Source organism: Equus przewalskii, chromosome 8 (assembly GCF_037783145.1).
Source record: "Equus przewalskii isolate Varuska chromosome 8, EquPr2, whole genome shotgun sequence".
In the NCBI taxonomy this organism is placed as follows: domain Eukaryota; kingdom Metazoa; phylum Chordata; class Mammalia; order Perissodactyla; family Equidae; genus Equus; species Equus przewalskii.
Genome location: NC_091838.1, coordinates 46,403,490 through 46,427,398, shown reverse-complemented (window position 1 = coordinate 46,427,398; position 23,909 = coordinate 46,403,490). Strand labels below are relative to the sequence as shown.

General features: G+C 39.1%; 2 pseudogenes; both read right to left on the bottom strand.

Annotated features, from left to right (window-relative positions):
- Nucleotides 1–22,224: 22,224 nt before the first annotated feature.
- LOC139085141 (bcl-2-like protein 13) lies at nucleotides 22,225–22,694 on the bottom strand (annotated as a pseudogene).
- A 111-nt stretch (nucleotides 22,695–22,805) lies between these two features.
- Nucleotides 22,806–23,541, bottom strand: LOC103555135 (bcl-2-like protein 13; annotated as a pseudogene).
- Between the last annotated feature and the right edge of the window lie 368 nt (nucleotides 23,542–23,909).

The window sequence follows — 23,909 nt, the reverse complement described above, 5'->3', positions numbered from 1 at the left end:
AAACATTCATGACATGCATAGCAAGGGTTTGGACAAGTATTTTTACTGCTCTTGTAGATGCTCCAACAACATATCACACATACACAAGCACACAAAAATTTTTCAAAACTGTTTAATTACTTATTCTTCCAAAATGAACAGATTAATGACAGAAAGAATGAAAAGAAAGTGGTGCTGAATAGGAAATGTAATGTGCAGGAACTGGAAGCAAAATCTTTTCTTGTTCTTTCGAAAACACAGCCGAAAAACTTAGGCTGATGTTGGATTATTTGTGCACAAACAGTTCCTGACTCGTTCACCAAGTGAAACACAAGTTGCAAATGTTTTTCTACCCTTCTTCTAACATTTTGGGAAGGTCCCTGAAAAGAAAAAAAATCTTAATTTAATTAAATCACATACACACACAGCAACACACTTTTTTGCCTCTTAAGGAAGAGTTTAAAAGTATTTGAATAACTTCCATGTATGTAGTTTTGAATTGCAAAAGTATAAATTATCTTTAATGTTTAAAGAAAGGAGACTTCAGCCACATCATAATGGGGTCACATTTTTTGATAGAAAATACAATAAAACAAATAATAATTTGAAAAAAATATGAAGGAAGCCATAGAAATATTATAAATAAGTAAAATATAATTACTTGTATGAAATCTAAATTGTTAAGTTTAAATTGCTTTTGTACCTTTTTATTTTCAATTGGCTAAAATTTCCCCCTGTGAGTAAAATATCTATTCTTATAAAAAATAATGCAATATAAATTGTATTTATCTAAAACAAAATATAATTAATCAAAATTGTATAATTCAAAGCAATTGCTATTACTCAAATAACCAGATGTCCTGTTATAACATGGTTATATACTGAATAATTCAAATAGTCATAACTCAGAATATTCAATCCCACAAAATAACTATCAAATTAAATAATTACTTTGAAATTTTTATTTTTAATTATCCATTTATAAATTTTAACTTTTATATGTAAAAACTTATAAAATGACAAGTAGGTATTAAAAAAAGTCCAATAAATCAGACTTTGGGGAGGAGGAGTATTCCAGTTAACAGAACCAAAAAAATGAGAAGTATGAAGAATAGATTTACAAAATAGCATTATTAGACTCTATTAAATTTTAAAATGTGACAAATAAAATAATTGAAATTTACAAGTACATATGTAAGGTTAAATAACGTTAACAGCAGCCACCATTATTAAGTGCTTACTCTGTATTAAGCACTATACTGGTCATTTTACATACATCATCTTGTTAGATCACAACCATTCATGAAGGCCTCACTAACCATTTATACATGTAGAATACTTTTAAATTTTCAAAGAACATTCTTATAATTATCTGATATGCTCTTCACATTACATTATGAAATAGACAAAAGACAAAAGCAATTTTAGCCCTATGTAAATCACAGATAAGAAAATAAAAGGACATAGAGATTAATATCACTGAATTAGTAAAAAAAACGGAATTACAGACTTAGTTTTCTAATTTCTAACCCCAATTCATTATCCACTTGATAACACTAATATCAGAGAGACTCAGTGATCCTAAACTTTTTAGGAAATAGCTTAAAGTTAATCGGCAAGCATTCAATGAGTTTCCGTATTGTATAAAGCACAGAAGTATTTGTGTGATACAAAAAGAAACAGAAAAAGAAAGGAAATAGAAAGAAAGAAAGGGAGGAAGAGAAGTTTCCATTGAAGAACTTAGTATCTGGCTGAGAAGAAAATATTAACTTTTAGAATAATTACAAAATAACATATCATTAAGTGCAAAATAACATTGTGAAAATTCTCCGATCTATTGATGTAATTTAACCCTGCTAAAATCTGATGGTAACAGAATATGTATCTTTTATTTATTTGGATTAATCCCGGAAAATTTTGTTTAACCTAATTCTTTGGCTAAACAGAAACCATATTATACAAATTATTATAACAAAGAAAAAGGTCCATAGCTGAAAAATACCAGGCAATCTTTCAGTAATTTCTGTTCTAATAATATTAGTTATAATAGAATTGTATTTGAGTAAAACTTATAAGGAACCAAAATATTTGTCAAAATTCCCTTAAAAAGTTATTAATGAGTATGAAAGGAAAAGTTTAAATTACTAATGACCATACTTAACATAAAAATTAAATAAACATTTCTATGGGAATAAAACTTTGTGCTATTAGAAGACAAAAAGAAAAAAATGTGATTTATACACAAATAGTATGGCTCAGAGTATTGTTTGAAGAATGGTAATAAAGAACAAGCTAAACAACATTTACAAGATGTAGATCTTATTTTTTGGAAAAATAACACCTAATCAAAGTTAAGCTTCACACACACACACACACACACACACACATAAAAGCAGTTAGGAGAAAGTCACTGTATCATTGTGAGTTGATAGTTTCAAGATAAAAATTATTAGAAGAATGAATACTGAGTTTAAAATTGTGGTGTCCAAAAAAAATACAAGTCAGCACTTGATTCCACAATGTCTTACAGAGAACCAACACGTTGTTATTGTGGGATTTTTTAAGTGTATGGTGACTTTTGCCTCTTCTCATATATGTTTTACCTTCATCTTCTAACTACTAATAATTGTCTTCTAATCTCTTTCAACAGTTTCATGCAGCTGCCTAGACAAACCTCACATTTCTGAAACTAGACCAAGAAAAAAGCATTCAACAAACATTATTTGAGTACCATCTATGTGCTTGGCACAGACCTAGGCACTGGGGAATAAAAGTTAAATAGAACATAGTAACTGCCCTCCGAAAAGAGTTTAGCTCAAACTTTTCACACTTCAGTTTATGACCTTTTATGATTCAATTTAGTGGGTTTCTGACCAACTATTTTAAAAAAATAAAATAGAACAGAATTTTAAAAAACTCATTGTGTAGCACATGTAGTAAGGTAAGCATTGTTGCATGAAAGTTTTGTTTCAGTTACCTATATGTGCATATGGGTACGGAGTCACACTGCAAAATTTATTTCATACTGTGGACCACAGTCAAAGTTTGAAAAAAACCTTTGTTTAGGAAAATACCTACAAGAAATTTTCACAAAATGGTTCATTCTATAAAGATGGTAACTTCAAATGTTCTCGTCTAAATTAACTGACAAGACTGAATAAAAGTCTTATAGAACAGATAGTCAAGCACCAGCAATGTCCCTTTTTGAAAAATGTTATCTTTATTTAGATCTCCTTTGTTAAAATGTTCACCAGTCAATCAAATGCTATGCAGTCTCAACCAAATATTTTTGCCATTAGTTAATACAACATAAAGTGAAATGAATATGATACTTCTCTAACATGTTTGGAACTCAGAAGAGGAGTTTTGGGGATATAGTTATATTATCCTTGATGATATTCAATTGGAAACATTGCTCTCTGAGTTGATTTGTAAGGGTCACACATTTTCTTCAAAAATGGTAAACCACGTTCATATTAATCAAGGAGTGCATGGTATCAAAATATTTACATTAGGAAATTCTAAGTAATTTAAATAATCCCAACAAAAGGTTGAATAGCCAGTTATACTACACTTTTAGAGCCTGATTCATTCCACCTAAACATATCTAAGCTCCACAGAGCTTATGTTTACTTACTTTTTTAACTATTTAAACTCTTACTAAATCCTAGACAACTTGAAGTCCGAGAACACATCTTATTCAATGCTTTGCAGTTACATAGTGTTTAAATGACTATTGTTGAACGTACTGTTGATATTAATTTCTTTTGTGTTTTCATTTTACCAAAATATCTGAATCAATATTGCAGATACATTCAGATCTCTCTCTCTAGAGAGAGAGAGATTCCCTGGAAAATCTAAATCCATATGACCTATGCCTTTGTAATCCTTAAATAATTAAGTCCAGTAAATGTTAATGGCACTTATTTTGTCCTAGCAAATACAGACACAGACCTAAATTACAGAATAGGAGAGTTTTAAGGTCACATGATTCTACCCTTTTTAAAGATGGAAATTGGATCTCAGAGAGGTTCAGTGATTTGCATAAAGTTATCCAGATAATCTGTGCAAAGCTAGAAGAGAACTCAGATCTTATGATTCCTAGTGGTATTCTTTCCACTATAACACACACTTCTTTTTGGTCTGCCTCCACTGCAATCTTTTGTTTTTTTAATTCTATACCATAAGCAAAACACTTCCTCGGTAATCTGAGGATTTACAAAATTAAGACAATCCTTGGCACTGAGGTACTTAAAACACAGACACACATTCAGAGATTTATAGGGAATTAATTTTTGGCAAACTACTATAATAATTCAATTCAAACCTCATATCCTCTGAAAAGTCATCTATGACCACTCCAGACTAAAACACTGTCTCTCTATGGTAGTAGAAAGAGCGCTAGACAAGCAACACAAAACCAGGATTTGTGTTGAAAAATTATTTTTGAATTTCAAAATACTAATTTGTAAAAGAGGAAGAGGGTGCAGGGGTAAAGGATCTTCAAAGGCCCCTTTCAGATCTAAGGTACAAGCAACAGTTGTCTGCACCAATCCATTCCAACCCAACACTTTACATCAAAGCCATCCACTTATGCAGCATAGGGTTGCAGATCTATCCTCCCTGGTTGTGGCAACTGTCCAGGACTGTCATCTTACCTTTAACTCCTCCTTCTATTCCAGTGTCTCTCTGTCTCCTTTTTCATGCCACCTCTTATCCCTTGATCACTGAACTTGGTTTCTCTGGTTTTGATCCTCAGTGCTCTCTAAAAGACTTGCTTTGTACAGACCCTCTGGCTCTTCTTATGCCTGGACATGTCAGGAAAACATTCCCATGTCATCTGCCTCTGGCCCCTGGGATTCAAGAGTGAATACTTGCCCATTGCAGGGGCACCCAGTAGAGACGATCTTTCAGGCAATTTTCTAAGTACTGATTTGAGATATTTCTACTGTTATTATATTAGCGTTATTTAAATATTTTATCATTTAACTTTTTGTATGTTATACAGATCCACAATCTCCAAACTCTTGAGGTCAGATGTATTTGGAAGTCAGAATTTTTCAGACTTTGAAAGGTAGTATAGTAATAATATATACCACTTAAAATATAACACCACCATAATCAAAAGCATTAATATTTCTGAAGTGAAACATGAATATTCCTCTTAAGTGGAATAAATGAAGACAATAAATAACTTCACACAAGTTCAACTCAGGTTTTTCTGCCAAATGAGTTAATCTTGGGTTAGATTTTACTGCCAAATACATTACCAAAAAAATAACAAAATAAGTTTTCTGGAATTTTTGAATTTCAGAATTATACATAAAAGATTGTGGATCTAATAAATAATGTGGACCTTAGTATGACTGCAGATATTAATAGGGGCAGAGATCATGCATTTTAATTCTTCACATTTTTAGAAAAGTGCCTTGCACAACACTCAATAAAACCACTTCGTGTTTATTTGAAGAATTCTTCACTGAGTGCATATCATGTGCCAAAACTATACTCAGGAGTTTGAAGCATTAAAAAATCTTATAATACATAGAACCTTCCCTCTGGGGCATTATAGTCCTAAGAGGAATAAAAGATAAAACAAATGTTAAAGTGAAAGTCTGTGATTAAGCACCAAAATTAGTGATTCAGGAAATAAGGAGGTCAGAATTAGGAGTAGTAAGTTTAAATGTGAAAACCATAATTTAGTTTAACAGTCAGGAGCTATCAATATCTGACAACTGTCAAAGTTGGCATAATGATTTACAGTCTGGAGAGGAAGTAGTGTGTAATTCGGTAAGAGAATTCTATTAGTCACAAAAGGTTATGCTGAAAATCACCATAACTTTTTGCTTTAGATATGTGAATTTTCAGGCAGAGTTTCATTCACACTGATTTGAGAAATGGACACTTATAGGGATGACTTTACAGACTTAAAAATGTAGGAGCGTGAGACCGTGGAGAATCAGCACCATACCACTACACAGAACTGCCCTAGATGAGACAACCTAATTCTGTGCAAAGAGGAAATTATTTTTGATAAAATGAAGTTTCAACTCAACTTGGTTTTTTTGTCAATTGGGCCTAGTTTGAAAGGGGTGGTAGATTCTGGTAAAAGTTAGTATCTTCTTGAGCCAAGAACAAACCGGAGAGGAATGAGATACATGAACTCAGACCACACATTATTTGTAAATCACTAGGCAACTTTAAAGATACAAGTGATCTAATAATTGATTGTAATATATTAAATATATTTTTATGATAGAATTTACCTGGCATCTCTTAAAACAAAATGTTAAATATTCCTCAAAGGTGATAAATATTATGATGTTTATTTTATAGATGAAAACCTCAAACCTGGTGACATTGAAAGGCTAAAGTTCAATTAGATAATCAGTACGTTATAATAAGTTTTAAATACAAGAACTTTAACTCCAACTTCACTGAATTAACCACCACCAGTAACCAAAGCTAGACAAAGCAATTTGAAAATTCAATGACCTTTTTCCCCAATTTATACAATTACCTTAAGTAGTCAACGAAGTAAAAAATGACATTGATTTGTTCACAAAAACACTTCTGAAGGCTTACTTGTCAATTCTTTCAGTCTCTGGAACAGAAGTTCCAGTCTCTGGAACTAGGAATAAGCAAGTTATCAGACAAAGGTAAAGTTCTTTCTTGTCATATCCCTTACATAGATGATTTTCCCGTACGTAGTCTTAAAGTAGTGAAATTCCAGCGTGAAATTTACGAACCAAATAATGATCACTTGTTTTAGTGATCTGATTATGACAAAGAAAAATTATCTTTGTGTTATGATCCTCTTTAGGAAGCTGAATTTATTATCTGATATCAAGTGAATTGTGAAGTACTTTTAGATTTTCTTCTATTGATTGAAGAAAAGGAAACATCCTAGCTGTCTAAATGGGAAGAACAACATGGCAAAGACTGTTACTGGTAAAAGTGAAAGGAAGCCTATAAGTGATATCAGATGACATCTTCTATGGGGTTATTTTAGTGGTGATATCCTCTGACATCTTCTATGGGGTTATTTGAGGTGAGTGTGACATTTTCTTAATGAAAAGATTAGGAAGTTGCCCTAAAAGAGCCTTATATAATGTATAAGGCCAAGGAACATATGGATAAAGTGTTGCTAGAGAAGTGTAAGTACGACTCTTTATGTAGTAAATGAAGGTTAAACATTAACAGCTGGTCCAGGGAAAATGAAGAGGGAAAAAAAGGTAAGCTGTCTGTTTTAGGCTGGTTTTTCACTAACCAGTAAGTATCTTTACCTGTTTTCTATTTCAAGTCATCTGCCCAAAATATGTACATTTCAAAGTTTAAGGAAATAAACATTTTTTTTCTTTTCAATAATTTTGTTTCTTCTTTTTCTGAGGAAGATTCTCCCTGAGCCAACATCCATGCCAATCTTCCTCTATTTTGTATGTGGGTCGCTTCCACAGCGTGGCTGGCAGTGGTGTAGGTCCGTGCCCAGCATCCCAACTGTGAGCCGCCAGCCAAAGCGGAGTGCACGGAATGTAACCACTAAGCCACCAAGTGGCCTGGAAATAAATTTTTAAAAGTTGCTTTCATTTAGTTAAATTAACCAAAAAAGACATTTTAGGACTGTGACTTTAAATCTTAAGCTGCATAGGATTTTTTTCCTTTTTAAGAAAGAAGTACTATTTTAGCTGTAAATGTATTACACTACTGCATTTTAAGGACTCATAATTTGTACTTTTATATGATAAATCTTAGACTAGAAACCCCCTCTCACACACCCCTCCCACTTGAAAGCTATGTCACAACTTTGCTTCTGTATTCTCTGGCTCAAAATACATTCATTTGGTTCAGGGACACCAAGTCTTCCATGCAATTTGAAAACCAAGATATTACTAGTTGCTGGTTACTCCGGTTGCGTGGCAGAGTTAACTGAATTAAATGTAAGAACCAAATGTCTCAACAAATTTACTATTGAATACTATTCCGAAAAGCCAGCTTGCAGTGCTCATTCTGCAAGGGTATGGAATAAATTTCAGTCAATAAGTATATCAATACCTGGTACACTTCTGGTAACAGTGTATATTTAAAATTACTGGTGTGAAAGCCAAGAATTTTCCACTGAGACCAAATCATATCCTCCCCTTAAGACCAAATCATTTCCAACTTTGGAAGCAGAATAAATCAAGCTAAGAAGCTCTTTTGCCTCAAATTGTTTTCTAGGGGGAAAAAGTAGTTGCTTATGACTCAGTTTTTTAAAAATCTTGCTATTAAACTGCTGATTTCTTTCTAGAGCTAAAAAGAAATTACCATAAAAACACCAAATGTTAATCAGCCCTCCATCTTTGAAAATATATGCAATGATCTTGTCATAGCATACTTCTCTGCTTTTTATTTATAGTCTGGTGAAGAAGTAGTGTATAATGTAATTTGGTAAATAAATTCTATTAGTCATCCCTATAACTTTTGCTCTAGGAATATGGTTAATGTTAAAAGTTGCAGTAACTATAATATTAAATACTGGTTTTATGTCATAAAGTAAAAAATTGTAAACTATCTCTAATGAAAATAATTATGACCAAGATTGAGAATGTAACTTATTTTGCTAGGACAAATTTATATTTGCTTATAAATTTTACCATAAAACTTATAATCAAGTTATAAAAATTCATATTGGATAGTACCTGTGGACATTTTGGGTTTTATTCACTTAGTTAAACATTAATAGAACACCTGGTACAAGGCATTATGCTAGGTAAGGTGTCTTAACCCACAAGAAGCTTACAATCTAGGAAGCACGATAAAAACATGTACACAAATAGGAAGCAATTGGAATAGATGAATGCTGTAAATGAGAGACACACAAAGCACCGCAAGAATTTACAGGTGGAAGAGATTAGAGAAGGACTTCACAGAAGATGTAGCATCTGAGTCAGGCTTTGATCATTTATTTATCACATATTTATTATACCCACTAAATTCCAAGCATATGTAAGGTACTAAGGATACATCTATTAACCAGATGGATAAACATATTCTCTGCACTCATGGAATTTGTAGTCCAGTGAGATATGTATTCCAAAAACTAAACAAAAATAACACTCTAACTTATATAAAACCAACAAAACATGAAAATAGTAGGAGGGGTATTGCAGAATTAAGCCTATTTAACACAGAGGGTATTTAAGTGTTGGTTAACCCAACTGTTTGACTCTGAATTTTTGCTACATTTCAGTCACTCACACCTCTGTTCTGTCTTTACTGAAGTAACATAGATCAGCCAATAATCTAGATGGAGGAATTTGAAAGAAACTTTGATTAGGAAGTGTAAAAACATGTGTTTAAAGTGTACCATTTAAAAAGTAAACGTATAAACAAAGAAATGTCTACCCATATCTGGGGTCTGAGTCCAAGCTCTGCCACAAACTAGCTTCGTGAACTTGAGGCCACCACTGTGAGCCTCAGTTACCCCAATTGTAAAACCAACAAAATGGTATCTACTTCAGAAGTTATATTCTGAGAATTAAATGGGATAAATGAATCATAAAGCATTTTATAAGTTACAAAAATCTACACAGAGTAAGATAATGTGATTATTATATATTTAGCTTACCATAGAATTTTACTACTTACCTATCTAACGTAATCTTTACAAAATAAAAAGAACTATTCTATTTAACCAGGGTTTATTTTATGTCTACTTTGAGGTTAACCTGTTTAAAGAAGAGGTAGAATCCCAGTATCAAAAACTTGCACATCAAGTTGAAGCACTGTATTTAAGCAAAACTGCGAAGGACTGTCTAGCCAGGTAACAATTCGCATCTGTTTAAACCATAATCTCTTCCTTTTCCCAAAAATTTATGCAGAGTTTAATATCCTGAGGTACTGAAATAGTTATCTGTTAGCTAGAACAGCATCACTTCCAAATCACACTACCATAAAACAAATGATAGTCTTTTTGAAATAGAAACTTTGTTTGGAAATTAGTTCTTCCATGACTAATCATTAACAGAGTATAAAATGGCTCTTTATATTCCAGGCATTTTAGTCATTTTGCATTTATAATCACTACTGAATAATTTCCAAAATGGCATAAATCACTTTTGAAAACCAAAGTCCAGGAGTGCCAGCTTCTATCAGGAGGCCAATCTCTCTGAGGCTGAAAATACATATAGAATAAGTCATCACTATTTAACCTGTTCATTAGTCACACTATTTATACAGAACTCTAGAGTCTAAATTGGCCATATATATAATGGGTTCAGGGACTTCCCTTTATTTGTTTTTTGAGGAAGATTAGGCCTGAGCTAACATCTGCTGCCAGTCCTCCTCTTTTTTTGCTGAGGAAGACTGGCCCTGAGCTAACATCCATGCCCATCCTCCTCTACTTTATATGTCGGATGCCTACCACAGCATGGCTTGACAAGCAGTGCTTAAGTCCACACCCAGGATCAGAACCAGCGAACCGGGCCACCGAAGTGGAACGTGGGAACTTAACCTCTGCACCACCAGGCCGGCCTGCCTGTCTATTTCTGACCCGAGTTTTCAGAAGACTATTTACTGGTATGATTTGGTCCTATGCTTAAGTATGATGATAAATTAGACAATACATTTCATTTTTGCATAACTGCTCCAATTCCAGTGGATTCACTAATGATTCACAGTACACTGTATACTCACACATAATAGGAATTTTATAGTTTGATAAAGGCCATCATAAACACAATATTTTTATAATTATATTGGAATTTCAATCATATATTGGAATTACTTCCTTGTTCCTGTTACTGATATGTGGTCCAATAGCAATAAACAAAAATAGTCTTCTATAAACCTTTATTTCAATAAGACTTTGAACCCAACCCTACGCATTTGTGTGTCTTATAAAAGCGTTAGATCCTTAGGATCTTTAACAAAGGGCAGTGACAGACGATCCCTTTATAGATAGTCAAGAATTAGAATTTCTGCCGTACATCTCCCTTTTAAAACGGTCAGCAAATCTGAAATTTTACGATTTTCTACTTTTCAGCCTCTTTCACTGACATTTCATCCTCTAACTCAACACACACACCACATGCATTTTAAAGAGGAGAGGCAGGAAATGAAGAAGGCGAAGACCTGAATCGGATCGCTCAACTACCAGAGCCCTGTCCCAGGATGCGAAAACGCCACCCCTAAAATCCTTTAAATCTTAACTCATCCGCACAGCGCCTCCTGCCGGTCCCGAAGGCCGCCGCTGGCGGCGGGTCCCGAGGGCGCGGAGAAGGGCGGCCTCCGGGGACGGCGCCGCCCGCCCCGACTTTGCTCTCCCCCCGGGGGGACAGCAGGCGCTCTCTGGCCCGGGCTGCGCACGGAGAGCGAGCAGGCGCGAGCGGCCTCAACCGGGAGCAAGAGCCCGACGACGGGCCAGGCGGCCGAGCTCCCACCTGGAGCTGGAGCAGGGGCCCTAAACGGCCGTCTGCGCGCCAGTTATCCCGTCAGCCCGCCGCTCCGGCCAGGGCGAGGAGCCGGCACGCAGCGGCCTCCGCCTGGCCTTAGCTGCGCCCACCAACGTCAGGCCCGCGGCCTCCCCGGTCCACCCCAAACGCCTCGCCGACGGCGCTCCGCGGCCCGTTCGCTCTGCTGGCCGTCCGCGGCCGGCCCAGCCCTCGCTCCCTCAGCCTGGCGACGGTGCCCCGGCTGCCAGCCCGCCCTGAGGGCCGAGTGAGGGCGCTGCTACTGCCCCAGCCTGCCATAGGGGACCACCCATGCCAAGGGTTCAGGGATTTCCTGAGCCCTAGCAGCCGCGAGCCGTCGATATTCCTGTCCGAGTCTTATCTCTTCTCTGCAGCCTCCTCGGGGGCACTGCCGGGCGCGTTCGCTTTTGAATCTCCCAACGCGCTTATCACCGAGTAAACAAACAGAAGTAGCTCAAGCAAGTGCTAACTGACAGGAGGAACCAGCTCCCGACCCGGTCTCCGGCCGGCGTGTCCGCAGAGCTCGAGCGTTTCTCCAAGAGCTGGGGCCAGCGCCCAGCGTCGCCGCAGGCCTTCCTTTGCCGGCCCGGCTGACCCGGCGCCGAGACGCGGGCACCAGCGTTCGCCTGGCTTCGGGTGTTCGCGCCGCGCGGAAAGCCGTCGAGGAGGGCCGACTGGGCCCGGGCGGGAGACTGTCGGGCCCCAGACTCGGCGCGCGCCGGCGAGCGTGGGGGGCGCGCCGCTCGGCTGAGAGGCCGCGGTGTGAGTGGCGGTCACCGCTGCTTCCTGGGCGCGTTATTTGGGGGCTCGAGAGACTCTTCTAATGGAAGAGGGCAGCGAGGAGAAGCCTCCTGGACCCGAACTAGGCCTCTCCCGCACCTTCATCTCCTCGCCTACCGCCCCCACCCCCGGCAGCCTAGGATCTCCTCTTCGTCCTTCCCGCACCCCGACCCTGTTCTCCTCCTTGCCGTCTCTCCCTCCTCTTGTCCGCGCCTCTCCCTCTCCTCCTCCCCTTTTCTCCCCTCTAACCCTCTCCGCTGCCCGCCTCGCGCCTCCTCCCCCTTCGCCGCGGGCTCTCCCCCGCCTCCCGCGTGCAAATGGCCCCGGGCGCTCTCCTTAGACCTGTTTGAGCCCTCACCACCTTATAACCGAATAGTCTCTTCGTCTATATGGAAATAAACTGTGCCCGCATATGAGACCAGTTTCATCCTTTTTACCTACAGTACCTAATACGGTTTCTGGTATATAAGAGGCTCTGTCTAAATATGAAACTCTTGAAAGGAATGGATCTCCGCGAGCGGGAGTTTTCCGCCGTTGGTCAAGTCGAAAGTTCTCTTTCGCCGTCGGTGAAACAGGAGAGTTCCACCTCGGTTGTAAGACAAGAGCATCCATTCTGTTGATCTCTGACCCGGGCACCGCCCGGGCTCTGGAGCTTCAAAGACAGTGCCAGGCTGCCTCTTGGAAGTGGCGCGCGGGCGGTGAGAGCCTGGGGACGGGGTCGAGGCTCGTGAGGCGCCCCATGCTCGAGCAGGGCGCGCCCGCGAGTCTTCCCCCGGGAGGCCGCGGGGGGCGGCGAACGCCCAGGCCCGCCGGACCTGCGCCCGGACCTCCACCCGAGCCCCGAAGGAAGCGGAGAGCTGGCGCTCGAAGGGGAGGCCAGCCCGGCTCTCCGCAGACTTTTCCTTCTCGCCGGTTCCCGGACGTTGTCTCGCACCAGGCGCCGGAGTAGGGCGCGCCTCCAGGTTGCTCAGTTGTGCTCCCCCAAGACGCTGCCCTGGCTTTCCTTCTACGCGTCAACTCATTCTTGGGAGAAAGACCCGAGAGGAACAGCGGCTCTGTCCAGCCCGAGGCCCGTGGTGTCTGCGGGCCTGGAGTCCCTTGGCAACTTTTCATACTCTCCCAAGGGCAAAATATAGAAAGCCGCGTCCGAGCCTGCGCGTCAACCACGTGGCTTCTCTCTGCTGTGTTAGTGTGTTAACCTTATATATGATTTTTTAAAATTGTATATAACATGCATTATATATCATTAATATATTCTTACCCATTACCCGGGCTTGCATAAACCGAAATGTATTCACTGTGGCCACAAGTAGAGAGGGTCTTCAAGGAAAACAAGACTGCTAAGACTGCAATGGGGTCGGGGGACAGGGCCACAATACAACTCTTGCACTCAACTAGTTAAGTGGCTATGGGCAAGTAACTAACTCCTTCTTTCCCTTCATTTCATCGTTTACTAAATAAAGTTGGTAAGCTATATGATTCCTATGGTCTTTTTCCAATGTAGAGACTCTCTCCCACAAAGAGGTTTTTAAAAAAATTCAGTTAGCTTTTGAATTACTAGTTGGTTTTGCTTTTCTTCTTTTTAACCCTTGTTATCTCAATTACATTCAGAGAAGAAGAGGTGGGAAACAGCCTAAAATTAAAAAGGAGTAAAATTCAGAGAAGTCTGAAAAAATGCAGAAAGAGAAAGCAAAGAGATCAATTGATGTAATTTTTAAAATATCCAATTTTCCCAGTGAAAATAAAACCAAACGGAGCCCTTTAGGGCACAGCCTCCGGTTCAGGTTTACAAAGAAGCACTGAAGCTCAAGTTTGCAGAGGGCAAGGTATGTATTGGCTTGGTAGGTACCAGTCACACTACGTCATCTCCCTAGGCTGCCAAATGGATGCTCTGGGTCTTAATTGCTTGTTCCATCAGGTGAGTCTAAAAACTGTTGTGTCTTAATGTTCCTAGGGTAAATGGTGTAACCCGGCTGTAAGTAAAATGAGGAAGAAACAACTGAGAGGGGAACAGAGAAATGAGATTTAAGGAATCTCCAGCAACATGCCACCTTAACTGAAAACCCTGCTTTTCTTTTAGCTTCTTAGGTTTACACACAACATAGTCAAGGATTAAAAACTCTCTTCCTTTTTCAAACACATAGAAATAAAGAGTATAATCATGGTCACCAGTAGCTGAGGGTGGGAGAAATGGCAAGATGTTGGGCCAAGGATACAAACTTCCAGTTATAAGATGAATACGTTTTGAGGATCTAATGTAGAGCATGGTGACTACGGTAAATGATACTGTATCAAACATTTGAAAGTTATGAAGAGAGTACATTCTAAACATGCACACCTCTGGAATAAAATGGTGATTATGTGAGGTGATGGATGTGTTAACTAACCTTATTGTGGTAATCATTTTGCACATATATCAAATCATAACACTGCACACCTACTCAATGTTATGTTAATTTATCTTAATAGATCTGGGAAAAGATGAAAGAAAATGTATAACTTGTAGATTTGAAAAAAAAAACCACCACTCTTCCTGAATTCACTCCTTCACTAACCAACAGTCTGCATCTGTTATGAGCTAGGCACTAGGGGATAGATGCTAGGCAAGTTATATTGAGCAAACTTTAGGGTTCAGTTTACAGACTAGTAAGACAGACGTGTTGTTTGAAAAGTGCTGTACATAACAATACCTGGGTGTCATGGGATCATTAAGAAGAAACACCAGAGTCAGGATCAAGGAAAGGCTCTCCAGAGGAGAGCCCCTTAAGCTGAACTTTAAGGAAAAGGTTGAAAGGGGGCAGTTGGGTGAAGGGGAACAATGGATGGGCATCCAAAGGACATGCCCAAAGGCCCAAGGCTAGAAATAGCTTCCTTTAGAGAAGGTTAAGTAATCTTTTAAAGCAGAAACAAATGGTAAAAATGAAAAATAAAGGAATAGTGAAATACAGCTAAAGAAGCATTATCTTGAAGGGCCTTGTGTACTGAATTTGAACTTTATCCTGAAAGCTATGGAAAGCTCTTGAAAGATTTGAAGTGGGAAATAAATGATACAACTTACTTTTTACAAAGATAATTTTGACAGTAATGTTGAGGACACATAGGAGGGTTGGGTAGATTGTAGGGAAACCGGTTAGAAGACTACTGAAGTAATGCCTGATAGAAGTGATGAGAGTCTGAATTTAGGCAGTGATAGTGGCTGTAGAAGTGAAATTGAGGGAGGATAGGAAGAGAGGGAAGGACTGATACAAGAGATAATAAAAGGAGATTTGAGAGAACCTGATGACTAATTCGGTGTGACGGATAAGTGAAAATGAGGAGTAGAGAAAGATTCCTAGGCTTCTAGCTTAGGTATCTGGAGATTTGATGATGCCACTTACTGAGAGAGAAGCCAAGATTGGAACAGAAAGATGATGTGCTCAGTTTGGGACATGTTGAGCTTGGTGTGTCTGTGAGACATCCAAGTGGAGATGTCAGATGAATGGATATCTGGGTCTGGAGTTCAGCAGCGGTCTAGGCTGAAGGTAAATATTTAGAAGTCACCAGCATAAAAATAGTAGCTGAAACCCTGAGTTTGGTGAAGTAATTCAAGGAGAATGCTTAGTTAAAAAATAAATTTAGGAAACACCAATTTACCAGGCCATCAGAGGAAGAGGAAGCCTTGAAAGATACTAAGAAGGAATAGCCAGAAAGGCAGAAGGAAAATATAATAATAAGCACCACTTTGGGGATACATATTATCTTCTAGTCAGTGGCCTGGGATCTTTATGCACATTATTTTATTGAGTCCTTACAGCAACCTAGAAGATAGATGGTTTCAAACAGAAAAACTTAAATTCCCGGGGCGACCCCATGGCTGAGGGGTTAAGCTCCCACATTGTACTTTGGCGGCCCAGGGTTTCACCGGTTCGGATCCTGGGCGCAGACAGAGGACCGCTCATCAGGCCACGCTGAGGCCGCATCCCACATAGCACAACCAGAAGCACTCACAACTAGAATATACAACAATGTACTGGGGGGCTTTGGGGAGAAGAAGGAAAAAAAAGAAGAAAATTGGCAACAGATGTTAGCTCAGGTGCCAATCTTTAAAAAAAAAGAAAAAGAGAAAGAAAAACTTAAGTTCTGAGAAGTCAAGTAATTTGACTAAAGTACATTCAGCCTCTGGAGTCAGGTTAAACCTAGATTGAAATTCCATTTCCCAGTAGCTATGAGATGAATGCAAATACTTTATCTCTCTGAATCTCGATTTCCTCATCCGTGAAATAGAACTAAAATAGAACCTACCTCTGAGGGTTGTCGTGAAGATTAGATGAGACAGTGTATGTAAAATGCCTGGCACAGAGTGGGCACTTGATACCTGAGAGTTATTATCCTTATTAGTAACCATAACCACATATCACTATGTTAATTTGAGTGGTTACTGTCTCTTCTTTAGCTTTTTGGCCCAAACATAGACTTCAAATTCTCACCTAAGGTCCTTAGTGCATAACTGAGACTAAAGTATTACAACAAGCGTTTGCTAATGACTTGGACATAACCAGATGGAAATGAACACAGAGACAGATAATCTGAAAGTGTATCACTTCGTCTTAGGATCCCATACAGGGGTACCACCTTCCTGCTTAGCCCCTGAGATAAGCCATTTTTCCCATACGACCATGGAGCATCCTCAAACAGTCAATATAACTTGAAGTTGAGTAAGAGTGTGATCACACAAGGAATCAGAAGTTCTTGCTCAACTCCAAGACCCACCCTCCAAGATCCTGTTATCTATCTGAGGACTGCCACTTCCAGATGATTGATATGAGAGATGCCTACTTTCTCCAGAGAGGGTTGTGTCTACCTCTAGGAGTGTGGCCTTATACTATGGCCTCAACAGTACAGCTTTATTAGAATACAACAAAATAAGCCCAACATTCATATAAGGGTTACACTCTTTTCATAATTCCTAGAAATGATGAGACTTCTTATATGAACTCTTAATTTTTCATGACCCTTAGGCCTTCCGCTGCACAAAAGTCACTCTGATAAAGCCAGAAACTGACAATAGTCCAAATACAACAAAAAGACATATAGCAAAAGGGATCTACCAGAATGATAGTAAGAGAAAGATTTTGTTGGTATAATTGAGAAAGAACCACAAATTTATGTTTTCAAAAGTAAAAGATGTAAGTAGATGTAGAAATGAATAAATTATTGCTCAGCGTTCACTCATGTGTTTTTAATCCTGTAATATGATTAGGTATTTCAAAGTATAGAGACTTTTGATCATGGCTTTAGTACAATTCATAATGGCAGTTCTTTTATTTGTTTCTTCACACTTGTTTCAAGGAATGTAGAGACATATTCTGCCCTAGGGCTTCAGTAGGTTTACTTCTAAATTGAGGATCTTACGCAGATTTTTTGAGAGCTAGGCACAGAGCTTCAGTAATCAAGAGCCCCCAGACTGTGGTCCAATTTGCCCATTCTAAAAGCTGTCTCCGTTAACCATTTTAATGGTAATAGTTAGCTGTGAAGCATAGAAAATCTGAAATATATTTCATTGACCCTCAGCATCCATTTTTCATGGGAAATTATCCTCTTTAGGTTAAGAATTATAATGGCATCTGTCAGAATGGCAATGTCTCCCCCCCCCCCCAAAAAAGAAGAGAGTTGTGGTCAGAGCTGTATGGGAAATGCTGAGTTATACTTTGTTAATTAGGTCTTTTTACTACTGGGCTTCTCAGAGGCCTTAACTGTACATGTGCATTGTGAAGTTTCAAGTGTATTTGACTACAAAATCCTTTTTGTCTCAGAGAGTCTAAAGAGACTTTTGTGTCATGGATTATACTTTAAAGAAAACTATTTGCCACTACTATCTGATCATTACTAGGATAGCATACTTCCATTGGAGACAGTCATATAAATGCTATCTCATCATTGAAATCACATTCACTTCCTCAGAGTCCTCCTTAACCCCTCCCTTCCTCCCTCACTGGCAAGAGAACCTTCTACATACTGCCGTAGAAGCCAACACACATCGGGGTCATAAAATATTTATTTCTTTATTCATGTTTTTCATTTTCTTTATTTTTCTCTCATACTAGACCAATACAGTGCCTAACACACGGAGATACTCAAATATTTGTTGAACAGCTATCAAATGAATCAGAAGTATATGGAAAAATACATAAATTAAATCAGAGGAATTTCTTGGTTATCTGTAACCAAGGGTTACACGCCTTAGGGTCCGTGCTTCATCAGACCTCAGGTTGAAAGATAAAAAGGACCACCCCGCCACCTCCCCAAACCCCCCCTCCCCCGCACCGACACACCCACTAGGCAAACACCTATTCCATATTCTTCTGTCCAGGCAACCTTAATCATTACCAAGAGCTTCTGTGAGTGGAACCATAGCTGTGTAATTCCATTGGATTGTTTCCATAAGGTTTTAGCTCAAGAGAGAAAACATGAGTAGGGAAAAGGAGTCCTTAATTACATCTTAAAAATATGATCAAAAGCAACATTTAAGAAAAGTGTTTCCAGGGAAGAGCTGAGGATGACACTCAGTTTGTAATAATTCATTTTCCCAAACCTCAGAACGTGTGATCAAAGCTGATATACATTATCTCAGGCTTGATATCAGGGTGGCTCATTTTTTTTCCTTACTTTTTTTGAAGTTATTATCTGGATGAATATATAGATGAGGAAAAGCCAAACCTGGGCCAGCCTCTGAGAGTCCTGTTGCCTAATCTGTAATAATGCCTTTTTTTTTTTTAAATGAAGACGCTGTGGCTTTCGGCATTTTGAATTCTATCACGCGATTCAGGCTCTTTTTAATCAAGATAGGGATATAGCATGTTAGAACTTGCAAGAGGATGACAATGGAACCTCCTCGTTAAATGTGAGGAGGTTATAAATAGATTAGTTATTAGGCAAATTAGTGGATGCAAATAATCTTAACAACCTCTGTGCTCAATACTGAGATCACTCAGTTAATCCGGGCCAGGGATTTAAAAGACTCATACCCAGTATGGCTTCAGCTCTAGCCAGTTAATCCTCCTTCCTACCACACCACCAGCGGAGGAATTAAAACTATGAAGCTCCTAATTCCTTCTTCCTCCTCTCATAAAGTATGCTAACATTGATTCATTGGTAATGGTTGTCAGATCTCCCAGGAAGACTGAAAATTTAATAAATTCACTGGCGTATTTGGATGAGAGAGATGAAAACTTCCTAGTCTAGAATCCAAAGAAGAATAAGCAATATATTTTTCTGAGGACCTGACAATATGGTGACACCATTCCCTAACAATTCTAAACATTTTACAGAGTTCAACTCAAACATCTCATCTGTTTATATAAGAGGAATTCTCCTCCCCCTCCCCCAAGTTTACAGGTTAGAGAAAGTAGAGGACAGGACTGAGACCAATCATTAGAAGGTGCAACAAGGTGGATTTTTGATTGAGCATAAGATTTCTCTAACTTTCAGAGTTATCTAACAATGGAACCTGTGATTTCACAATATACTGAATGCACTTCCCATTAGTAATATTATATGAAGGATGGACAAAGATATTTCTGAATTTCCTTCCAAGACGTAACTATTCTTGAAGCATAATGAAGATTATAACTTTGAGAATATGCTAGCTGTCTTGACTAGCAAACTAACGTCCCATCGGCTCTGGTCCTTACCTTCTTTAATAAGTAATGTTCCTTCTTCATTGGTTCTGAGAACCTGAGAGGAAAGTAGGATTGAAATGTAGAAAAAACAACACACCTCCTGAGCAACTAAAACACTTTGAACTACATAGTCGCTGTTGCATACTTTAAACAGAATGTAAAAAAGTTGCTCTCTGTTTCCAAAAGGAGGAACCACATTGGAATAAATACTCTTTGGTTACCAGAACTGTGAGATCCCTCTCATGAGAAGAAAGCTGACTGGGAATCATGATATTACTCCACAAAACTAATCTTCAACTTCTATCTAATAATAGTCTTCTAAGAAAGGATAAAAAATGAATTTTTAATCTGATGCTTTCCAAGCCTGTTACTTGTGTATTTCTAATTGTTATTTCTAATATCAAAGAATAAGATTTTTTTATAACTTTAAATTGGCTCCTGATTATTTTAGGCACAGGTTAAATTCTTCTAGTCCTTAAGTCCTATACCAACATATATGACTTGACTCTATCAATTGTACTTTAACTTTTTTTTTTTAACATTTATTTATTTACATGACAGCCACAGTGCTAGAAGCTTTCACATAATCTGTATTTGGATAAATAGTTCTAGGACAGTGAGTTATCAGAGGAGTTTAAATTATTCATTTATTGGAAGGCTTCAGAGAATTTGTAAAGCTAAATAGTGCATGTAAGAGTAATTATAATAATGATAAGTATCTAGGGATCATTTTGCAGTTTATATCTTTCAAAACACCTGCACATAAATTCCTTTGCTTTATTCTTTTTTTTCTTCTGTTTCACTGTTTTCTGTTTTTTCCTTTTTGGTGTTTTGTTTGTTCTTTAGGTAATTTTATTACATATTTCAAGATCTAAAAAGTAACTTGTTACATTCACTAAGATAAATCTGAGATGACTTGTACCAAGCATGTGTGTCCTGCATAACGGCACTGTGATCCTCACATGTGAGAAGACAGTTCCACTCCGCTTTAGGGAAGAGATCAGTCAGATAAAAGAAAATTATGCTGATTCTCAACTAGCACATACTGATTAAGATCACTTTGGTTTATCACTTTGGTATTTGGACTGTGAAGAGTTCAGCAAAGAAGGCTCCATTCTTGAACTCTGAAAGCTAAACTAGAATCTCCAGGGTAGCCTCAAGAAATTCAGGCTTCTCTTTTCCTACTTTTTATTTCAATGATATTTAGGAGACTTTCTGTATTTAATGAGTTATGATTCAATCGGTCTATAAGCCCAAGTTTGAAAATTCTTACCACATAACAAGAGACTTAAGAAGGGCTGGTTGATAAGTTAGAAGACTGAGGCTGGGTACTGGTAAAACACACTAGCCCAGGTTATAGACAGTGACCACCCAGCAACAGATGCTGGCAGTAAGTAATCATAAACTCAGTAGGGTGGCAAACACAAAAGGCCACAAGAGACCTCAATAGGTCATCTAAGCCATCCTCCTGCTTCTAAATGAGACAAATACCTTTCTCTAGCCAGAGTTACTTGCTCTTGTACTCACAGGCAGGGAACCCTAGATATCTTTTATATTTATTTTTTTTGGAAGATTCCTAAAGGTAGCACCTTTACAAGGTGGAGCTGTAGGAAGCATCAGGGACTTGACAGGTACAGAGTGAGGGCTCTCCCATGGGATCTTAGAAGGAAACTGGGGATGAAGAGGAGCAGTGTAGTACCTGAGAGGCAGCTGAGACACAGGGGGGAGCACCCTCACATTAAAGGACTAAGAAGACGGGGAAGAAAAGAAGCGCCAAAAAGGAATGGCTGCAAAACACAGCATCTTCATCAGGAAAGATGAAATTCCAAGGGCAGGAACAAGTCAGTAGCTGAGGAGCCCACAGCTAAGCCCTCTTGCCTGGGAATTTCTATCCCAGATTCTCCTAAATTAATGCTCTCCCTCTAAAGCTGTGGCTTTCAAGTGGGAACAGTTTTACCCCCAGGGGACATTTGGCAATGTTGGGAGACATTTTTGGTTGTCACAAGTAGGGGAAGGGTGCTACTGGTATTTAGTGGGTAGAGGCCAGGGATGTTGCTAAACATTCTACAATACATGAGACAGGCTCCTGCAATAAAGAATTATCAAGATGTCATTAATGCCAAGGTTGAGAAACCCTATTCTAGAAGGAGTACTTTACTCATAAGATTCTGAATCTAGCATGATTCAAGGCCCTTTGGAACTTACAATCAGACAAACGTGAACACCCTCTACCTCAAGCCCTGATATGTGGACCAATCCACTGCCTTGTTGAGCAGAAGTCCCCAGTTATCCCAGAGTGTTGTACAAATGTCCGATCAGTTGCTGGTGGTTCAAATTCAGTCAGTACAACTAAAACTTTACATCTTTTTTGTCTTCTTTCTCTTCTGAGAAATTTCTGTCTTACTCAGAGCCAGTCCTACCCCAACTACCACTGCCAGAATGGCAACAGTGGCAGCCCCTCCAAACAGTAGTATAGACTTGCCCTCAAACAATGGGATGGCCTTCTCTTCTCTAGCAGTGGAGGTCTCTTCTGTGAGACACTCTTTTCTTTCATTTATCTCCTCTCCACTCAGCAGCGTTTTTGTGAGTTGCAGCGGGAGGGGATCACCTCCTCCTCTAGTTCAATATGTTGAATTGTTGCTACTTTCAGCTCTTCTTCATCAAGTTCCGTGAACAAAGATATTGCAGGGCTGATTTTCTCAACTGCAATCATTTCTGTCTTGGGTTTCCTTGTCTCCAGCATGCAAATGTCAGGACTAGATGAATTATCCTCACTCTTCTCTCCAGCCCTATTGCTATCTAAGCTTTTGACTTCTTTAAGATCCATTGCAATCTGCTGCCAGGACTCAGGACCTAGGGACACTGGTAGGCTTTTCTGTGTGCCAACTCTTGCTGGCTGACAGTGAAACAGGTAAGCTCTCTGATTGCCAAAAAGTGGTCATAGTTGGAGACTCTGGAGGACTGACTTGTCCAGAGTTGTCACTGGGCAGGATGTAAGTGTCATTCCTACCTTCTGCAACGATTCCAGGATATTCCTCCTCCTCTGACTCAAAATTAAAGACAGTGCCCCAGCCACTTTGCTGAATAATGTACTATGCTACATAGTCCTCCAGATACATCACATCAAACTGCAGCATGGCACACAAAGGTTCTTGATGAGGTCTTGTCAACTCCAAAAGCATTTGTCTAGCAAAATCAGAGACACCAAAATCTTACTCCAGCCACTGGCATGAAATGTGGTCTCCAGTGTACATTCCTGATATGCCTGATATGTCACTGGTTGGCTGAGGAGCATTAGCAGCTCCTCATGTGGAGCCTCTTTCAGTTCCTGCAACACTTTTTCTTGAAGATGAGTCAAGCAATCTTCTACTGAGCTTTCTGGGTTAGCAAGGTTCAAAACTGGAGATGTGTGACTGGGTCAAAGCCTGTGCTAGTGAAGGCTTCAGAAATTTCTTTGTCCAGAGATTTTAGCTCTTATTCAATTTCAGTTTTAACTTTTAATAAAACTTCTTGATCAGAGATTGTGAAGCTACATCTTGTTGAACTCCTTGGGGTGAGGAAAGACGTGGCTCTTGCAGCTTCTCCTGAGAGAAGACTCCCAAGTAGCTGAGAACAACATACTTTGTACTTTCATGCTAGTGAAACCCTAGAGGCACAGTAGTAGAAGATGCCATTGATTTGGCTGGCAGAGCAAGAAGGCCTACTTACAGATGAGTAAGACCTGGCCCTGGCCTTGGCCCCGGCCCCAGAAGAAGTAAAAAAGGCGGTGGCGGCGGTTGTTTCTGACAGGGTGCAACAGCGGTGGCGGCTGCTTTCACCCTGCCCTAATCTACCTCCGCCGCCATGTTGGAGGGTGAGGTCCGCCCTGGCGTGTTTCCATCATCACCCGCGTGGGGGCAGCCCAGGTCTGTTTTCTGTTTTTTAAAATAGCAGCTTTATTGAGATATAATTCATATACTATGGCCTATACTCATTCTTAACCTTGTTTAAATACTAAGAGAGAAACTTTATGCTAAAAAACAGAAAAAGCCTGAAATTTAAA